This window comes from Aquila chrysaetos, chromosome 2 (assembly GCF_900496995.4).
Source record: "Aquila chrysaetos chrysaetos chromosome 2, bAquChr1.4, whole genome shotgun sequence".
NCBI classification, from domain to species: Eukaryota; Metazoa; Chordata; class Aves; order Accipitriformes; family Accipitridae; genus Aquila; species Aquila chrysaetos.
In genome coordinates, this window is record NC_044005.1 from 46,414,684 (window position 1) to 46,432,631 (window position 17,948).

A 17,948-nucleotide genomic window follows, 5' to 3' on the forward strand; every position below is an offset into this window, starting at 1 on the left:
TGGGCTGGCTGTTGGAGCTGGGAGATGGTAACCCAGACCAGGAATCGAGAGCAGCACTGGCACAGACCTCCTTATCTACGCAACTCTGCTTCGGCAACTCTCACGGCAGGCCATGGTAGTACCTCTGTGTCTCAACTTTCTCATCCACGTAACAGGGGGAGCACGCAGCATTTCTGTATCTCACTGGAGCGCTGCATCACCTGTGGTTTGCTCACCACTAGAAAGATACCAAACGGTACACTTCCTCAGGTAAACACATCAAGAGACAAGCTCTAGTCCCAACTTGAAGGGTATATGAAAAATTAATATCTTTGAGCCTCCTTTATACCCATCAGCAAAATCCACCCATCCCTGTAATTTGCTTTGAAATAAGGGAGAAAGCACTAATTGTTCAGAATTATTTGCTGGCTGGAACACCAACATCTAAGAGTATGCATTCTCTGCAGACGTGAACTTGCTCTATCCCAGGGCTTGGGAAAGTACCAGTTCCACTGGTGCACAGCACTATCTTTTGAAAGCCTCACCGCGGCATGCACTACATGAAATTGCCTGCCTGAACTTAGATTTTAAACCAGAACAAATATATTACTGCGAAATGCGCAAGACATGTCTGAGCAAGTTATTTCCAGCCGATTTTCCTGCAAACAGCTAACAAAACTGAAGTTTACGTTAAATATACACTGAGGATTTTCTCTTTCTTTTGAGGGCAATCAACATCCGAGTTCCTCTGCCCCAGGAGGTTCTGGCACAATCCACCCTGATTAGACTCAGGAGGGGGAGCAAACAGACAATTACTCTGATAACAATCTTATCTGAGGACAGAAATGAGATTAGCAGCCTAGCTGCAGTGATTCTTCCTCAAATATAGCATTAAAAGGACTGACTAACCCAGCATCGGACAGGGAAGGAATTTCCCTACAGAGCACGTTGGCAAGTAAAGCGAGGTGCAATTCGGAGAATTATCTGTTAGGACCAAATGGCCACGAACAGCACAGGTTCCAGGCTAGACGTCTTCCTGACCACTCAGCAGCTGGGCAATTTCTTCCTTCTAGTTTTCTACTGGTACACAGAATCTTATAAGCAAAAAAGCAGTAAGATTGGCTGGGACCATTCCCTGCCGATAGGGAACAACTCCGTCCCACTGTCATTCCTACTATTTCATTTTTGCAGTCTACTCTCAAAATTCTCAGATGGCAGAGCACCCATTAGCTTTCCATGAACCTAATCAACGATGCGGTTGGGAAGTCCTCCTCGAACAGTTTTCATTTTACTTCTCTAACTTGATCTCATTCTTTTTAGTTACTCCCTTTACAATAGCCAAAGTAACCCCTTTCCCCCAGGTGTTTACAGCCTTCCCATCTCTGGAACGATGTCCAGTAACACAGAGGGCAACATTAAGGGATATTAACAAAACTTCTCTGAGATAAGGATCCCAGAGAAGTCTGCACTTAAGTCTCACAAAGACAGGATAATTAATATAGTAACAGGACAGAAGCCAAACTGCTCAGAAAGTTGCTCACACCGTACCTATACCAACAGGTTTACATTGGGGGCTTATAAGTATTCCCTGCAATGGACACGATAGACTAGACTTGAGATGCCAACTTTGTTGCTGGTAAATCGGGATTGCTGTAGGCTTTGCTCTGCAGCTGGGGGAATGTGTGCGTGTAGGGGAGGGGGGGGGGATCTTCAGCAACTGAGCTACAAATTTCCTATCTCCAATACAGCAGTTTCATGAACTCCTTACATTGCCCAGTTACAGGAAGGGGACAAAGACCTACAAAACACAGATTCACCAGAAATGCCGCGCCCCAAAATAACAACAATTTCAACAGCCTCGGTAAATCAAGCTGATGGCACTTTGAAAACTGATAAAAGAAAAGTTGCTAGCAAAAAGGCAGAGGTGTAAACTTTCTTCCTGCAGTATATGATGGCATCGTGCTTCAATATTTGCAGTTTTCTTTACACATCTAGTTAGACTAAGATGAATATCCTTATAAAAATACGTAAGTAAGCAGCATAAGAAGAGGGCCAACTGCTATACTTCTGCTTTGCTGATCTGAATTCACAGCATTTATTTAGTTATAATCCTTCGTATAGGAAGTTTATTTATACAGACAGGGATTTCTGGAATTCTGCAGGATTAGTCAATCTACAGCATTCTCAGCGCACGAATTTTAGCATCAGAATTACACTGCCTGGATATTCGATGCCTGGAGTAAATATTTGGGCTGATGAAGGTTAAACAGATTAGTCAAGATGAAGCCAGGGTTCTCTGCTTATTTACTCAGAAGCTTAAATATTGCTGCTCTTCATTTAAGAAGCTTAGTTTAAAAGAAAAACCCACAAAAGCAACAAACGAAACATACTTACCCACCCCGAAGTGAGACAGCACCAAGATTTCTATCATCTTCAGCCTGGGTATGCATGTGACAAAGCCACACACTGAATCGCAAATCTCGCACTCCCTGGTCTCCTTATGGGAAACGCGCAGAGGAAACAACAGCTTCAGCAGAAGCTTGCTGCTCTGAGTTTCAGCTGCACCAGGGAAATGGGATAAACAACCCCCCTCCCGGTTCTATTCAAAAGCAAGAGGGAAATAATTGGTGTGAAAACCATTTGCAGTTCAGTTACACTTTTGAGACGTGAAAAGGCAGTTATGCACAAGGCCGTCTGAGACCTGATCGTGTCCGTAAGTCCTACTGTGGAGAGGATTTCCAAACAGTCTCAGCAATGCCACACATCACCTTTCATCAAAATCAGCAATAAATTCCCACCCATGATAGGCAGAGCAGTGTTAAACTAGGTCCAATTCCTGAGCCCACCTGCTGTATCCCCCAAGCTTGCAATGACAATTTTCTGTGGCGTGTCAAGAGCCTGATCCAAAACCCCTCCACTGCCGATAGGCTTTGGATCGGCTGGTAAAGGAACGGTAGTTAAGCGTTAGGAGTCAGAAAGCAAAACGGTTTGATTTCACTGTTTGATACATGTAGATTAAGACTGAAAGCAAAAGGACAAGCTATTTAATAAAAAGAAAAGACTATGTGTCAGCAGGTACAAAGCTAGCAGAAGCTAAGAGTTTGAGGAGCAGCAGGCAGGAATTAGGAGTTCACATTTCAGTCCATTTGTTCGGTTTCAATTTCCAAATCAATTTTGTTTAAAGGCACAAACATTAAAACGTTTTCTATTAAGGCATCAGGAAAATAAAACTTGTGTTTCAACTAAATGCCTCTGCAGAAAACTACTCCCACTTGCTGGCTTTCCACCCTCCACTACTGCGCACCATCCATCCCCACTGAGGTTGTCTTGTTTACCGCACTCCCAAGAAAATTTGCGTACAAATTTCAGACACTTTGGAAGAGGAAAAAGTGCCTTCCCTCTGATCCACGTTTACTCTGAACAGATGTAACATTCCTAAGAAGCTCTCAGCTGACTGCCTTTGAAGTCTGAAGAAAAAGGAGGGGGGGGATTAAAAAAAAAAAAAAAAAGAAAAAAAAGGCTCGACCTTGAAAGCTACATTTCTTCCCTTAAAAGAAGAAGTCTCCAGGGACTCTTGAAAGAAATAAAAAGCAAATTCTCCAGATCCTTATCTCATGCTATTTTTGAGAGGCTTTTGTTTTGTTTCTTTGCTCTGGTCACGTTTGGATTAAAGGACTTCCACGGACACGGCACACGCGCGAGCGGACCGTTCACCGTTCGGGATTCGTGCCCCTTGTGCCAGACTGGGGCAGACCCCTCGCCCCGCTTTGGTCCCGGACCTGCCCAGGGAAACCAGCACCACGCGTGACAAGAAAGATTTTACGGCAGGCAGCTTGCGAAGAGAAGTTTTGCGGTCGTAAAAGCGTTGACCCAAAGTGAATTCCGACCCACGGGCACTCCCACAGCAAGTCCCCCCTTGTGATGGGTCGGGGTCTAGGCGGCACGCAGGCTTGCACACCAAAACCTCTTGGCGTTGCCCTGTAGCCTCTCACGCTGCCGTGGCTGGAAATACCGCTATTTCAGCAGACACAGCTTGCACTTACCCCCAAAATTGTCAGTGGTGACTAAGTTAACTTTAACACGGCAAAAAGGGGCTGCTTTTCCTCTTCGACGTCCCTCTGTCTGCTGCCGTGTCCTCGGCGTTCCTCTCCTCCTCTCCCAAGCGCAGCTCCTCCTCTGTTAGTCTGCCCTATTAACCTTCTCCATATCCCACCCACCCAAATTTGCACATTATTAAGCATCCAGAGCCTTTTGTTCAAGGTCCTTAAACAAAAGCATAGCTACCGCATTTCCTGGCAAGAGGTGCCTTATACCCTGCCATCACTTAGGGCAGCTCTAATAGACTCATTTCTCCCAAACACAAAAACAGGGCACGCCAGACAGGCGAATTCAAGGACACGTCCTTTCCTGAATTCCACAGAGCAAGATAAGCCTGTGAGCCTTGAGCTCACTTTATCTTAACTAAGAGGCTTCCCCCATTCTCCCACTCAGTAAAAAACTAATTATTTACCACTGAGGCACGGAATAGGTTAAAGTTTCCTCTGTCTTGTCTAGCTCCCTTTGCAGATTAAGGGAAAACAATGAAGTCTCCGCACTTTGTGATATTGCTAATGCTTCCTGTGGGGATAGCAGCGCTGGCTGCAAAGAGGATTATGATTGCGGTTTAAAAGGAGTGTGCACTGTACTGCCGCAAGAGGCACGGGCTTATCAGAAAAGAAACCAAGCTGCCCCCAAACTATGCACGTGGGACTCCTGCCTGCCTTCAGTTCTGGCTGATGGCTCTGCCTCGGATCACACACCCGCTTATCAGGAGCGATAAAGCAGCAGCTGAGCTTGCAGGGGGCACGCGGGGGGGGGGGGGATAAATGAGTAACGCTGTGCAAGCAGCTTGCATGCGTTCACCATCAGAACACACAGCAATGTTTACAGATCATCCCACCGCAGTCGTCTGCATCAAAACACGGAGCTGGCCAGGGCACGGCGGAGCGCGGGGGCTGTGCGTTCCCGGACGCAGTTGGGAAATCTTGAAAGAAAAAGTGTTGGTGGAGCTGTACTAGCTGTGGTGATGTTGGCTGGCCTTCCACAGGCAGGGCTCCAAATGCTTTGAAAAGCACAGCATCATCAGTTAGACCTGCTCTGAGCAGAGTTAGCTTTGAGGTACAGCTTCAAGTGCTGGTGAAGGGCCTCTGTCAGCCTCACTGCTGAGCACAGAGTTGACTCAGTTGAAGGAAGAATAAGAAATTGCCACTGAGCATTTGTAAGACACATTTTCCATCACTCCGGGCTCTCTACGGTGCTATGAGCGTGACGGCAGCTTACTCACCCATACATCTCTACCAGCTACTACAAAACAGACACAGCACAATTTCTTTTTTGTAATACCAAGGCTTTGGCCAAACCAGCCATCAAAAATTCCTCAACTCCAAGGACCGCTTAACCTAAGTGGCAGGACGCACCTACTGGCTACTTTTTTCCCCACTAATAGTTGCACAGTTCAAACCAGCCAGCGTGACAACCCGAGTCCTCCTGAAGTCTCACGTTGGGGGTAGACGCATCCTGCTGATGTGTGAGAGGGTTTTGTTGTTGTTGCTGTTGGTTTGGTTTTTTGTTCTGTTTGGTGGTTGTTTCTTAGTTTAAACACTATCACTGTGCTTGTTCTGACACAAGCTGAAGTTACACAGATATTCCCTCTCATCCCTAATGCTGTTCAGAGGGGTTTAATAGCTCCCTATCTGCTTGCTAGAGGCTAGAACAGCGAGCAATAGCATTAATGCATGCTTTCCTGGATTTTTTACAGGCTTAGAAATCACTGAGCTTCATCCCTCCCAGGCCTCACCCAGCATGGCACCGTCTCATTACAGAGTGTTGTTCTAAGCAGTCTTTGCCACCTCCCACCACACACCAGAAGAGCCACAGACCAAAACCTCCAACCAGTCGTAATACCGAACAAAGCAACGCTTGTATGACGCTTACGAGACACTTCCATGAATTGTTGCGTGCCTTAAACCGAGCTCTTTGGCTCCTGCAGACAGCTAAGGTCTCTTAGAGTCAGTGAAAGTTGGATGCTTTTCACTAACCAAAACAAACCTTCTTGTGCTGGTACAGTTCACGCGTCTCTCTACTAACCTTTGCTGCTGGGTGCCGGACTCATCTGCGTTCCCTCTCTATCCACTCTTCCTTACCATTAATCTCTGTGGAAGAGAAGAAATGGAGCTGAAGGACCAAAGATTTGCCTGGCTTATGGCTTCTGAAAACAGAACGTGAACGAAAACAGAAACTTTCCCATTTAACCTGCCTTCAACAAACTTGTGCATTAAGGGACTTGTGAGGCCCTGCAGAGATCTGAATTCCAATTGACCTAATGTTTCTGATGCTCTCTTATTCTGAAAACAATGGGGGCACAGACATTTGCAATAATAAATTAAATAAAATCACTGTCTCTCAAATCTTAATCAAGTCATCATGTGGTCTCTGAGCCTTGGGAAGGCAAAACTTCAGTGCATTTCTCAATTTCACAACCTGAGAGCCAGGTGACTTAAGGTACACAAGGAGACTTCATACCGCAGAAAAAATGTCCTGCTTGATGGTAAGTGTTTTAAAGATTATCTAAGAAGATTAATAGGATTATTTGATAACAGGTTCTACACAAGGCGACAGCGAGAGGAAAGGCAACCTTAGCAAGGAGGACCAACACAAAAGCAGCAGAAAAACAATCAAAAGAAATCCATCAAGGTGAGGGCTGAAGAAGTAGGCTTAAGAAAAAACAAATTGATAGAGTGGATTCAGGTCTAGATAAAGGCACTTCATCATCACCTCTTCAGACAAGTCATTTTCTTTTTGGCAACATGGATATTGAATTGTATCAGCAGCATCAGGACAAGCTTTCCTCTCAAATCTAGTCGGTAAGTCTCTGCTCTTTCCAGCCTCAGTGGCTCAGGTAGAGACTTTGACTGACAGTGGCATACATTGTCATACTATAGAGACCTTTGATACCCTCTCCAAAGGAGACCCATCCACAGGATGGGCTGTTGATTTAAAACAAAGGAAAAGCAGACAGAGTAAGCACGGTCACTTTGCCAGACTACCACTAGCAGTGAGGCAGATAGAAAAGCGTTTTGCAAAGCACAGCTCTCAAAGTTTGGGCAGAACTAACCAAAACTGCTATCCAAGAGAAGGCTGGAAACAAGGAATCAGAAGTAGATATATAGGTAAACTTTACACCTCTGTCCTGTTGGAGAATGCAGGTCTAAGCCTGCATAAACTCTACCTTAATCAAGATCTAATTGAAGATACGAGTTGTTTAGAGAACTAAATGTCTGGCTTTAGTAGACACAGGTACAGAGAAAACTGCATTGCAGCCACAGTAAACAGCACAAGCAAGAACAATTCATCTTAAAACATGTTGTCTTCCAACACGGGCCTTGATGTGAAACACAGTGATTCATTTTATGACCTGCACAGACTCACCAACGCATTTCTCACCGGTCATCTCCACCACAGCAACAATCGAACCAGACTGGACTGAACTGACCACATCACACCAAGGAGCTCCACGCTTCTGTGGCCTCTTGAGCCTCCTTACCTGAAGGACATTTAGCACTGAACACTGTGAACTGGGGAGTGCTTGCTGCCCTGCATGGACATACCTCACTCTGCCTATACAGAGGCTTTGGTATATCAACTTTCAGAACGCAATTTATACATTTCTAAAATCAGTCAGAATCCCTAAGCTCTTACAAAAGGAAATGAAAAATATTACTGTCAAACGCCCATCAGACCTAGAAGCCTAGGTGACTGTCATACATTAAAGAAATTAAAAGGCTGCATTTGAGATAGGGATGGGAAGAGCATATACTATCTTGAAAGGCTCTGATTAAAGTGCTCTTAGTATCAAAATTCAATTTCTTTCAGGTTTTGCAAACAACAACGGCCTTGAGCCGAATGCTGCCAGCCTGCCTGCAGCCTTTGAGGAGATTAGGTTATTACCAGCCAACTACGAGAATCTTAAATCCAGTATTAATCCTAATTCCCATTTAACCACATCCTCATTGTGCAGTGAAAGCTGGCTGTGCATGAACTTGCACATGCATTCTTCCATGTGCAATGATCTGTACCACAAACAACAGATGCTAAACCTCATGTATGTTTAAGAAATACATTCTGACCTTGGTTTCCAGAAAATCCCAATAAAGGAGAAAGACTGGAGCTGGGGAAAAGAGTGGGCCAAGCTGGAATGATTTCCGGGAGATGATGGGAACGGGACAACTTCCAGCCTAAAAGCTTTTAGCAGCCAATAACAGGAGATTTCAGCCTTGGCTTAGAAGAAAACAGGATGCGTAGCCAAATCACAAGGACATAGAAACATCTGTGACCCTGACCTCATAATGCTGCAGTGGTGCTGCCAGTGTCACATCACCAGTACCGAACCGCTCAGATGATAACTGCTGAGACTGTAGAAAGCACTGCCCATCACCATGGTCACGTTCACTCTGCCAAGATAAGTTTTGGGGGGCAAAAGATTCAATATTTCCTCTGAGCAAGCCCTCGTTCCCCTGTATGAAGAGAGGTCCTGAAGCCAGCATGGCCCACCTCGCCATCCTCGGCCACTGAGTCCCTGGGCATCGGGTTAGACCAAGACGAGGTCTTCCCACTGCCCACCAGAGCAAAGGCACCTCCTGCAATTCTTGGTCTCCGCAAGTCTGACACCGGCTCGCTACGAAAGCTTTTGCTAACAGCTAGCTCTTCCTATTGCAAAGGCAGGGGAGCCAAAGTGCCATCCTATGTCCTTTCCAACTTCATTTTACACCAATTCCCTTTCAAACCCCATTATGGCAGCCAAATTGGGGATGGCTCCAGTCTACCAAGGCTTGCTGAATCATCCATGGGCAAGATCAGGTCATTCAGTACCTCCTTGCATTCCTAGGCAAGGTACTGATCCTGGAGTCAAAGCAACTGAAGATGAGGATAGACTGCTGCTTGGTCTACTATCAAACGGGACAATTTTAATTCAGTTTAAAAAGTTCTCACAGATATTTGGAAAAACTCCAGTAACGTTTCCTGTGTTTAAAGCACAAGAATTCACCACAGATGAAAGGAACCTTCCAGGAAATACATTCCCAAGAGAACAAAAATGTGTTTGGCACCAGTGCCTGTTACAGGCAAGAGGACCTCCCTACTGGCAAGGCAGTCAACATCTGCTGGAAAAGACAAACTTTTTTTTTTTATAAGTAGGTACACTAATTGCTGAAAACCTCTGTTTCCATCAACCCCAAACTCAGCAAGCAGCCTGAACTCCCAAAGTAAAAATCTTATGAGATTTAGGGACAATATTCTCTAATTGGAGGCACAACTAGATCTTCCTTCTCCTTACAACTGGCTACTACCTACTGCTCGGTCACCAGGACACTCAAGTGGAGGCCCCAATGAAGTTATGGTACACTGGAGTCACAGTAGGCTGTACACCAACTGAGCTGTGGTAGCTCTCCATGTGCACGTTCATCCCCTGCAGCTGATGTGAGATAATTTAATTTAGCAAGATACAGTTCAGCTAAATTGCATTACCTTTCATTTGCCATGGGCTAAGACCACACATGGACAACAACCACAGCTCATCCAACAGCTGGTAATTTGACTGAGTGCCTGGCTTCTGGAATACTGCAGACTGGTTCATATACTCTTTTTGCCTGACTTGAAGCCAGTATTTGAACCCTTTCCCAGAAGGTGTCCTACCCATCATGCTGGTACATATCCTGGGGCAAGGTGTCTTCAGTCTTGGGAATCTGGAACTACGAAGCTTCTTGGTGGAAATAATTACTGCTGCAATGAAGATTGAAATCTCTCGGAGCATGACAACTCCAATACACCAAACCTCTATTTCTCTGATAGGAGAGTACAAATACGTCCAGTCTGAGCAAACAGGGAACGTTCCCTGTTTACTGTCATGGGCTGGATCTCCTACAACCCTTCTCACAGACTAGTACACACAAACGAGGCCAACAGCTGTGGGATGGCAACTTGGGTTAGAGTGCGGTTTCAGACAATCAGCATTTCAGCACCCCTTCAGCATTTCAGCACCCCTTCTTTCCTCATTCAGTCAACAGAAAGGAGAATTAGGGCTTTTAAATTATGCAGGCAATTAAAAAAATAAGAGGAAGAAGCTGGAGATTCCTATTCTGTTCTGCACAAGAATTACTCTCTCAAGGCAACCCTAAATAAAACGAACACCTGCACTGCTTTCTATCAAAGAGGGTGACCCATTCCCTTCCAATAAACACCCTTCACAGACCACACCTGCATATCCCACTACACCTTTGGCCAGCCCAGCAACTTGCTTCACAGGCTCATTCAAAAGCCCAACTCTAAATGGCATGTTTCTTCATAAATAGTAAAGGATTTTGTTTTGCATTTGTGTTTAATCTGCAGAGACTAACTGCATGCTTAATCACAGAAGTGAGGTTGATATGTTGTGTACATACACTCCTCTGTAAATCCTACTTTTCCCACTGCCAATACCTTCATCTTCTAGTATGGAAGAAGGGGTTGTCGTGGAAGGATGCAGCTCAGGCTCCCTTCTCTTTACACACACAAAAAACCAAACAGAAACTGCAAAGCAGTTGCACAGTTTAAGATTTTTGTCTTCAAAACAACTATGGACAGACACAGTAAGAGCCATCTATATGCATGCAATCTGAAATTTTCAAGATTAAGCAAAATATACTGTGTGCAAGAAAACAAGCAACTCTAAGTTAGAAAAAGGTAGCAAGATTTTTTTCCAATGATCACAAACATTTCAGGGGGAATCATTTCTTATTAAAAGGCATTGTTTGTAATACCTAAAGCCACCCATTGAGAAATATAAGAGTCAGAGAGAGAAGAGTCCACCGAAAACAGCCTTTAAGTACACATGAGCTTGACAAGCCAACTGTAACTGTCCTTGCTGGGAAAAAAACAAGGCGGGGCGGGGGAGAATATCTATTCCTTCTGCCAAATATATAAATACACACACACACTCTCTCAAAATAATGCATTTGCCAAAAGCCACACAGGAAATCATGGTCAACACACATACTAGATGTCCCAAGTACCCCAATGCTTAGTGCACTATGCACCAAGCCGTATCTTCATACCATTTAGACCAATCCAAGTCAAAACAATTTTCCCTAAAGCTGATTTCCCCTATCCAATCTAGCTTGGGATGCCCCAAGAAAAGCAATACCTCATCATACTCATGCTGAATGAGAAAGGAAAAGCTTATTCCACACTACCTCACTGCTATCCGGTCCCTTTACCTTGCTTCATCTGGTGTCCTCCTCATACCAACCCCAAACTGATCCCTGCAGCAACCCTTTTTATACTGCCTGCCCTTGCTCCTGCCCCCAGGTTGTACGTGTTGGCAACCATACTCTTCAGCTGCAAAATGGGAAACACTGATGCTTTGAAGATACGAAATAAGCTAGCAGCTAATATTTAACGGTAAATATGCCTTAAAAAAAAAAATAAAAAACAAAACATTGAAAGTTGATTGAAACCTGAAAGCCACAACCTTAATGGCAAAGATAACCCTGCAGCTGAGTGATTTGGGCTCTCCTGGGGGCTGAAATTGCCTGGCTAGTCCTGATTAAAAAGATAAGCACAGACAGACCCATTGCTCTAAGATATTTCAGAGACAGCTAAAGGAATGGCTGAGCCTCATGGGTTTAATAACACTCATAATTTCTGTTATTTATATCGCCAGTTATCCAAGTATTTACCTGGCTCCAAAGCAGAACATTAACAGAATCTCTGTAGGGTTGAAAGAGATACTCCTAACACGTCAAAAATCTCAGCCAAAAACCTAAATAAATGGAACGGAAGTTCACCCAGCTACAGCAACCTGGTTCCGACTGCACTTTTTCCGGGGGAAGGGCCGGGAGCTCCTCAGCCCCATGCCAGCCTTTCCTGTAGGATGTTGGTTGCAGGGAGTACCTGACCTATACCACACCTGCAGATGAGCTCAACTGAGCGTACAGAATTGGTCTGTCCAAGCGATGGGTGCATCATTCTTCCTTATCGCTGGGAGAAGTTGTGGCTAACAGAGGAAAAGCTACTTAAAACTTAATTTCTGGCTGGACTGTCCTTTTGCAGTTGAATAACATCATTGTCGCCTCCCCTCCAACAGCTCCGTATGTTGAAAGGGTTAAAAAAGACAGCAGAACCATTAGCATTTTGATAGCTTTCCACACATGTACAGCAAAAAGTCTTTAAAATTCACTGCACTGAGATAATCCTTCAAGTCTAGCATATCCTCCTCAGCTTGAGGCAACCAACTGGTTTTCCTCCCCTTAATACCTTAACAGAAAGCTCCAAGGAGTTGCCAGGCTAGAAGTCTCAAATATGCTCAAGAAAAGCAGAGTCCCGAAGTTCAAGAGAAGCCATATAAGGTGTCTGGGGTTTAATTAAGAAACAACTGTAGGGGCATCATCTTAGATACTGCAGCCCCCCTAGAGATCCTGGCTTCTGTGCAATGCAGCTCACAACACATGCACACACTGTTTTCCTTCCAGAACGCTGAACACACACAACCCCCACTAATTTCAGCTGCCACGGAAGGTACTCAGCATCTCCGAAGAATGAACAAATTAAAAACCTTGACCCTGATTCAACACAAGCTCAGGGACTTGAGCTCTCATCAAGATCAAGGCTGATTTTTTTAACACTATTACAATCTCAAGAACAAAGCTGTGATTTTGAACTGCACAATTGGCATTAATACTCGGCAGCTCCACACCTGTATCTGGGAAGTTTTTTGGTTGGGTTTGGTTTTTTGGGTTTTTTTTCGTTTGTTTTTTTTTTTTTTTTTTTTTTTTTTTCAGCGTGTGCCTTTTTAACAACTCCAAAGCAAATCGCTTTCTCAAGGAAGCACCCAGGAGTGCCTCAGGGAGGAGAAAGCAGCCATCTCATTTCGTGGCTTTGATTAGGATTGCTGCAGTGAAAACTGGCAAATGCTTCAGGACCACATCACTCCTCAGATACCACTAAATGGCAGGACTCAAGGAGTCACTAACTTGTTAAGGACTATTAGGTGTGATTAGATCCTCTCTGCGAACACTTTGCGGGGGGGGGGGCAAACAGTCTGAAAAAGCCAGTCTGTTGAAAGGAAAATGCTTGTTATAAACCTGTGCACACTTCTAAGAAAGTTTAACAGGTCAAAAGTCGGCATTCAAAAGAAGGCAAGAGTAGCAGTGAGCGCATTGCAGTAGCATGTAGAAAAAGGAGGTTCAGATCCCAGGGCCGTGACCTGTCGTTTCCCACACTCTAATGAATATCCCAAACCACAAAATACTGACTATTTTGGCTGAGGTAGAAATTCCCCCCCCCGCCCCAGTCCTTCCAAAACTGCAGAAGATCTTTGTTTCCCAATGAGAAACAACCAGCCAACCCACCCTTTCCCCCCTGCCTCCCAAAAAAGACAAACCCAAACCGAGCTTCATCTACAGAGAAAAAGCTGTCATATTCAAATTTAGTAAATGCGCAGTTAACACAGTCAAAAGAAGAGAAGGCCTTAACAACGTATCATTGAGCTATATGGGACATTTGGCTCCAAGAGAACAGAAAAGAAAGCCATTTATTTAGCTGGGAAAAATCTTCCTATAATACAGGAAATACTCCCTCCCCATTTTTTAAACCCGAGACGCCTTTTCTGGGAGGAAAATTTGGGTGGGTGCTGTGAAGGAAGAAAGAGTGACTCTGGCTTTTCCTTAAAAGCAAGATCTCTTATTTTCTAGTCCGTTCTAAGTTTCCCACGACACCCTTGGCAAGTCATTTAGATTTCACTTCCATCAGTAAAATGGGAATTGGTAAACAGGATTCTCTGCCTCGAAAAGGTGCTACAAAGATACAATCCATTTGCAACTGTGAGATGTTCAGATAATGTGGACCACACAAACGCAATAAACAAGTGGTAGATAATCACTGACACACAAAATAGAGAGGCTACATCTGCCAGAAAAATTCTGAGCAACAGACTCATTCTGGCGGGCTAGTACACGGATAGTTCAGATGCCTGCCCAATCTGTTCACTCAGGCACTGCACTGTTTTGTTATCCACCAGTCAATCTCTGATTTACATCAACAGTATACACACAAAAACAAATGCTACTAGCAATGCAAATTCTCTTTCGAACGCATTTACAGATATTGGAAGGGTGAGAAAATTACCTTTTCATCAGTTTCAACAACTGCATCTGTTTCACCACACTCCTTGCTAAACAATAGTGTATCTGGACAAATCCTTGCAGAATTCATCACAAGGAAAAAAGCTCAGGGACAGTAGAACAGGAAAGGGGAGGGAAGTGACAAATCTTGTCCATGCAGAGTTACCTACAAAGCCGCAAGACAGCCAGACTCAGGCGCCCTTACATTTAATCATAGTCCATTCAAAAATCAATGTTTGGTCCCACTCCATACTGTTGCACTTCATAAAGGATCAAAGATTACAGCTGAAGATTGCAGCTTCATGTTAAAGGACAGTCTACAGGTGTAATCTTGTAGGATGCTAAGAGAAACAGATCCAGCACATGGCTTCTTTGGGCTCCTTCAGCTTTAAATGACCCGTCCTAGTCTGCGACGTTGAAGCACACGACACGGCTCCAGCCACAGAAAGGATTTTGCAAGTCAATCTCGGGGAACAGCTGGGGCATGCAGCCCTGATCCGGGTTATGGCAAACCCTCCACAACACTATCCTAGCGCAGTCTGTCCCTATTTCAACAGGACAAATTTGCAGTGCAGCTCAACCATACACCTAAGTTCTCAACTTACTGGAACTATTTTCACGCTAACCTGATTTTTTTCGGTTCTCCATCCCTAATTCAGAAGAAGAAGACAAGACTGAAGTCTTTGATCAATAGCTTGCTTTCCTCAGTAATTTAAATATACTTAACAAACGTGCAGACTATGGATATGAAATGGATGCAAAGAAGTCTAGTCATTCACTGATTAGAAGACGCAAACTGACTTTTGTGGGCAAACAGTCTAGTCCTTAAAAAGGTCTCATAAAATTCCCAAATGCCAGCTACCATTAACAGCACAGCCTAAGCCTCTGAAAAAAAGCAGCAGCTTACCTTCCTCCTCCTGGGGATCTAAGGAACCTTAGCAATCAGCCGCTTAGAGGTTCCTTTAGTGACTGTAACTAGAAGAAGCAAGAGGCAGAAATCTGCTGATATTTCAATCAAAGATAGAAGACGTAGACTTGATTAATTTAAGAGAAATATTAATTCTTTTCTTAGATCAATTTTTTTGTGAAAACATATTAAAATATTATTGTCATCTAATATTTGAAAATAAGTATTGCCTTTTCATCACCAAAAAAAACCACAGAAGCAAGGCTTAGGGTGTTTTTATTTGCTCTTTCAAACACTCCGTATCTGGGGTCTGCATCTCTGCCCGGGGGGCAGACACATCGGAGCTCATCTCACATCCAGGAGAGCTTTGACACAATATGATTTCCAGAGCTGACGGTGTGTTGTGGATCCCTCTGTGCTGCACCCAACAGAGCTGTACGGAGATCCCGGTTCTAGTTTCCACTAGCTCAGGGCTTCTGGTGCCCCGTGCTTCTGTGTGCTATAAACACACCTTGTGCCTCCTACCTTAACTTGAAGGAGGGGTGAAACCAAAAAGGCAAGCTCAGACTCCTCACCTACCACAAGATGAACAAAGGTCGTCTTAAAACAGGTTAACAGAGACCATCCGAGGATGCACTTGGCTTCTCGGAAACAGAAAACTCCCATTATTTAAACCTCAAATACACAGCGAGAGCCCAGAATGTTTTGCCTTTAAGAGGAGCGTTTTGTCTTTGCCTGTGCACTGATGAAGCTTCAACCCCCAGCCTTTTTTTTTTTCCCTCCCCTTTTTTAAAAGCGGGGCGGGGGGGAATACAAAGTAAAGGCAGAGTAACATTCTCATACAATCAGAACTGGAGTGTGCGCTTCAATTTTGCAATCCCACCTTTTAGAACAGAGGGAGCTCCTGAAAGCTCCCCTCGGCAGCCAAGCAGCATGCAGCACATCAGGATTCAGGTGGCTGAGCTGCCCTGGAATAACCAGATCCAGGGTCTTTGATGATGCCGAGAGAGACCACAAAGAACAAATGCCCCGGCTAGGCACACACCTAGGTTATCTGAGATCCCCTCCTGGCTTTCCTCTTATCTCCTCACTCTCCAAGGAGAATTAAGAAAGGATGAAGAGGACCACTTTCCTCTCCCCTCCATAAAACGGGGGGAGAGAAAAAATTGGAAGAAGCAAGCCTATTTCTGAAACCATGTGTTACCCCTGCCTTTGCTGAGCTCGCTGCAATCAAACCAGCAGGAGAATGTTTCATCCTGTTCCAAGAAGCTCCTCTCTTGCCCTAAGCATTATTTTTTCCTACCCTGCCCAACAATAATGGCCCAGGCACAAACGTATCAGCAGTATTCAGCTATATTTTCCTTGGCTGCTTGAGGTGCTTTTCTAATAATATTCCTCAGAGAAAGCAGGGGTTTAGGAGCTATATAGCCTTGTATAGCCTTGACCCTGCCAAAATACGCCGGCAGCGCTTCAGGGTCAGTCGCTCCCCTCCTGTGACTGACGTGCTGACTATTTTGCCAAGGTCTCCAGAGATTCTTCGCTTCGCTCCGCCCCGTGAAGAGCGCATCCAGGGGAGACCCAAACCTGCAGAACCAGTGAGGAAAGACAGCAAGGCCACTGAGGGAGACGCAAGGACACCTGGACGGGAACTTAGTTTCTCATCCCACCACATTGTTTGAGACTTCAAATATTTTTTCATTTCGCACAGGGATGAAGGTTTGGAATCCACCTTGGAATGCTTCATGCAAAAACCCTTGTGCTCTAGAACAGCAGTGCTGCGGTTACGACGTGCATTTCTGGCACGTCGGAAACCTGCTTTCAGGACCCTGTTTTGGATTTGTGACAGCATACGTGAAAAACCCAAACCACCTGGCTCCTAACCAGCATCTCTGTTTTGACTAAGAAATTCTATCCCAAACGCAAGAAATTCACCCAAGGAGAACTGAGCGGAGACCAACCCTTTCCCACAAAGCAGTACTGGTTTCAATAAATCAGCATTTTCTGCAGGCAAATTGTTTCCTTGAAAAACTCCCAGCCAGTCTTAGCCCCAAGTAGTAACTAGTGTGGTTTCTGCCGAAGACATAAGCCTGGAAGCAACCCACCCAGCAGAGGTTCTGCTTAGGAACAGCTCGCCTCCTCTACGTAGGGCCAAGCCAACACTGTGTAGAAGAAACAAATAAGGTTTCCTGAAGTTTGCCCTGACACCTCAGGATTCTCTCCTCTTCTCATAAACCAGCAGCTTGTATTGTTAAACAGAGGAAAGGAGGTGTGGTGGGAAAACCTCACACACTCCATTGCTGTTTACTTTATTCATTCCTCAGTCTGCGTGTGTGATCCGAGACAGTAAAAACGTTGCCGATGTCCAAAAGAGCATGCACGTGTACGTACGTGTGCGGTGAAAGCTTTGGAGCCTGGCCTGTACGTTATGTGGACAACTTTACGCACTGGGGCAGACAGCATCTTTTTCTTCTGTAGCTCTAAGGAGAAGTAAACCTGTCTGCAGACAGAATTAAAAGAAAACATACAGTAATATCACAGAGGTTTGTCTTGCTGATTTAAAACACTTCCTATGAATTAGCTTGAAAGCATCTCCAAAAGTACAGCCTTCTTACACTATGTTCTCCAGAAAGAACGCTTTTTCCCTTCTAAACACAGGATTTTATGTGCAATACAGGATTATCCTATATAGGTCACTGACACTCTGTGGAAACCTGTGTAAGAAGGACTATTTAGATAAATAGCTCTATTCCCACACTAAATTTTTTGGCTTCTCTTCCTTTATTGCTAAGAATATTTCAATTGAAACAACATCTTTGTGCCTTTGAGGATCTCTGCTCCTGCTGCCACTTCCCCACCTGGAGCTATAATCC

The 17,948-nt window shown here is 44.6% G+C and overlaps 1 protein-coding gene across 6 annotated transcripts in view; it reads right to left on the reverse strand.

Annotated features, from left to right (window-relative positions):
• Positions 1–17,948, reverse strand: part of TSPAN18 (tetraspanin 18) — a 132,353-nt gene that overhangs the window by 96,216 nt on the left and 18,189 nt on the right. The window contains exon 2 of one of the 6 annotated variants that reach the window (XM_030030385.2): positions 6,106–6,170. The exons of 4 other annotated variants lie outside the window; for them this stretch is intronic. The gene's annotated coding sequence lies outside the window, so the exon portion shown is untranslated. Of the gene's footprint in view, positions 1–4,022; positions 4,144–6,105; positions 6,171–17,948 lie in introns of those variants that run through there. One more of the 6 variants, XM_030030396.2, reaches the window with a different exon arrangement.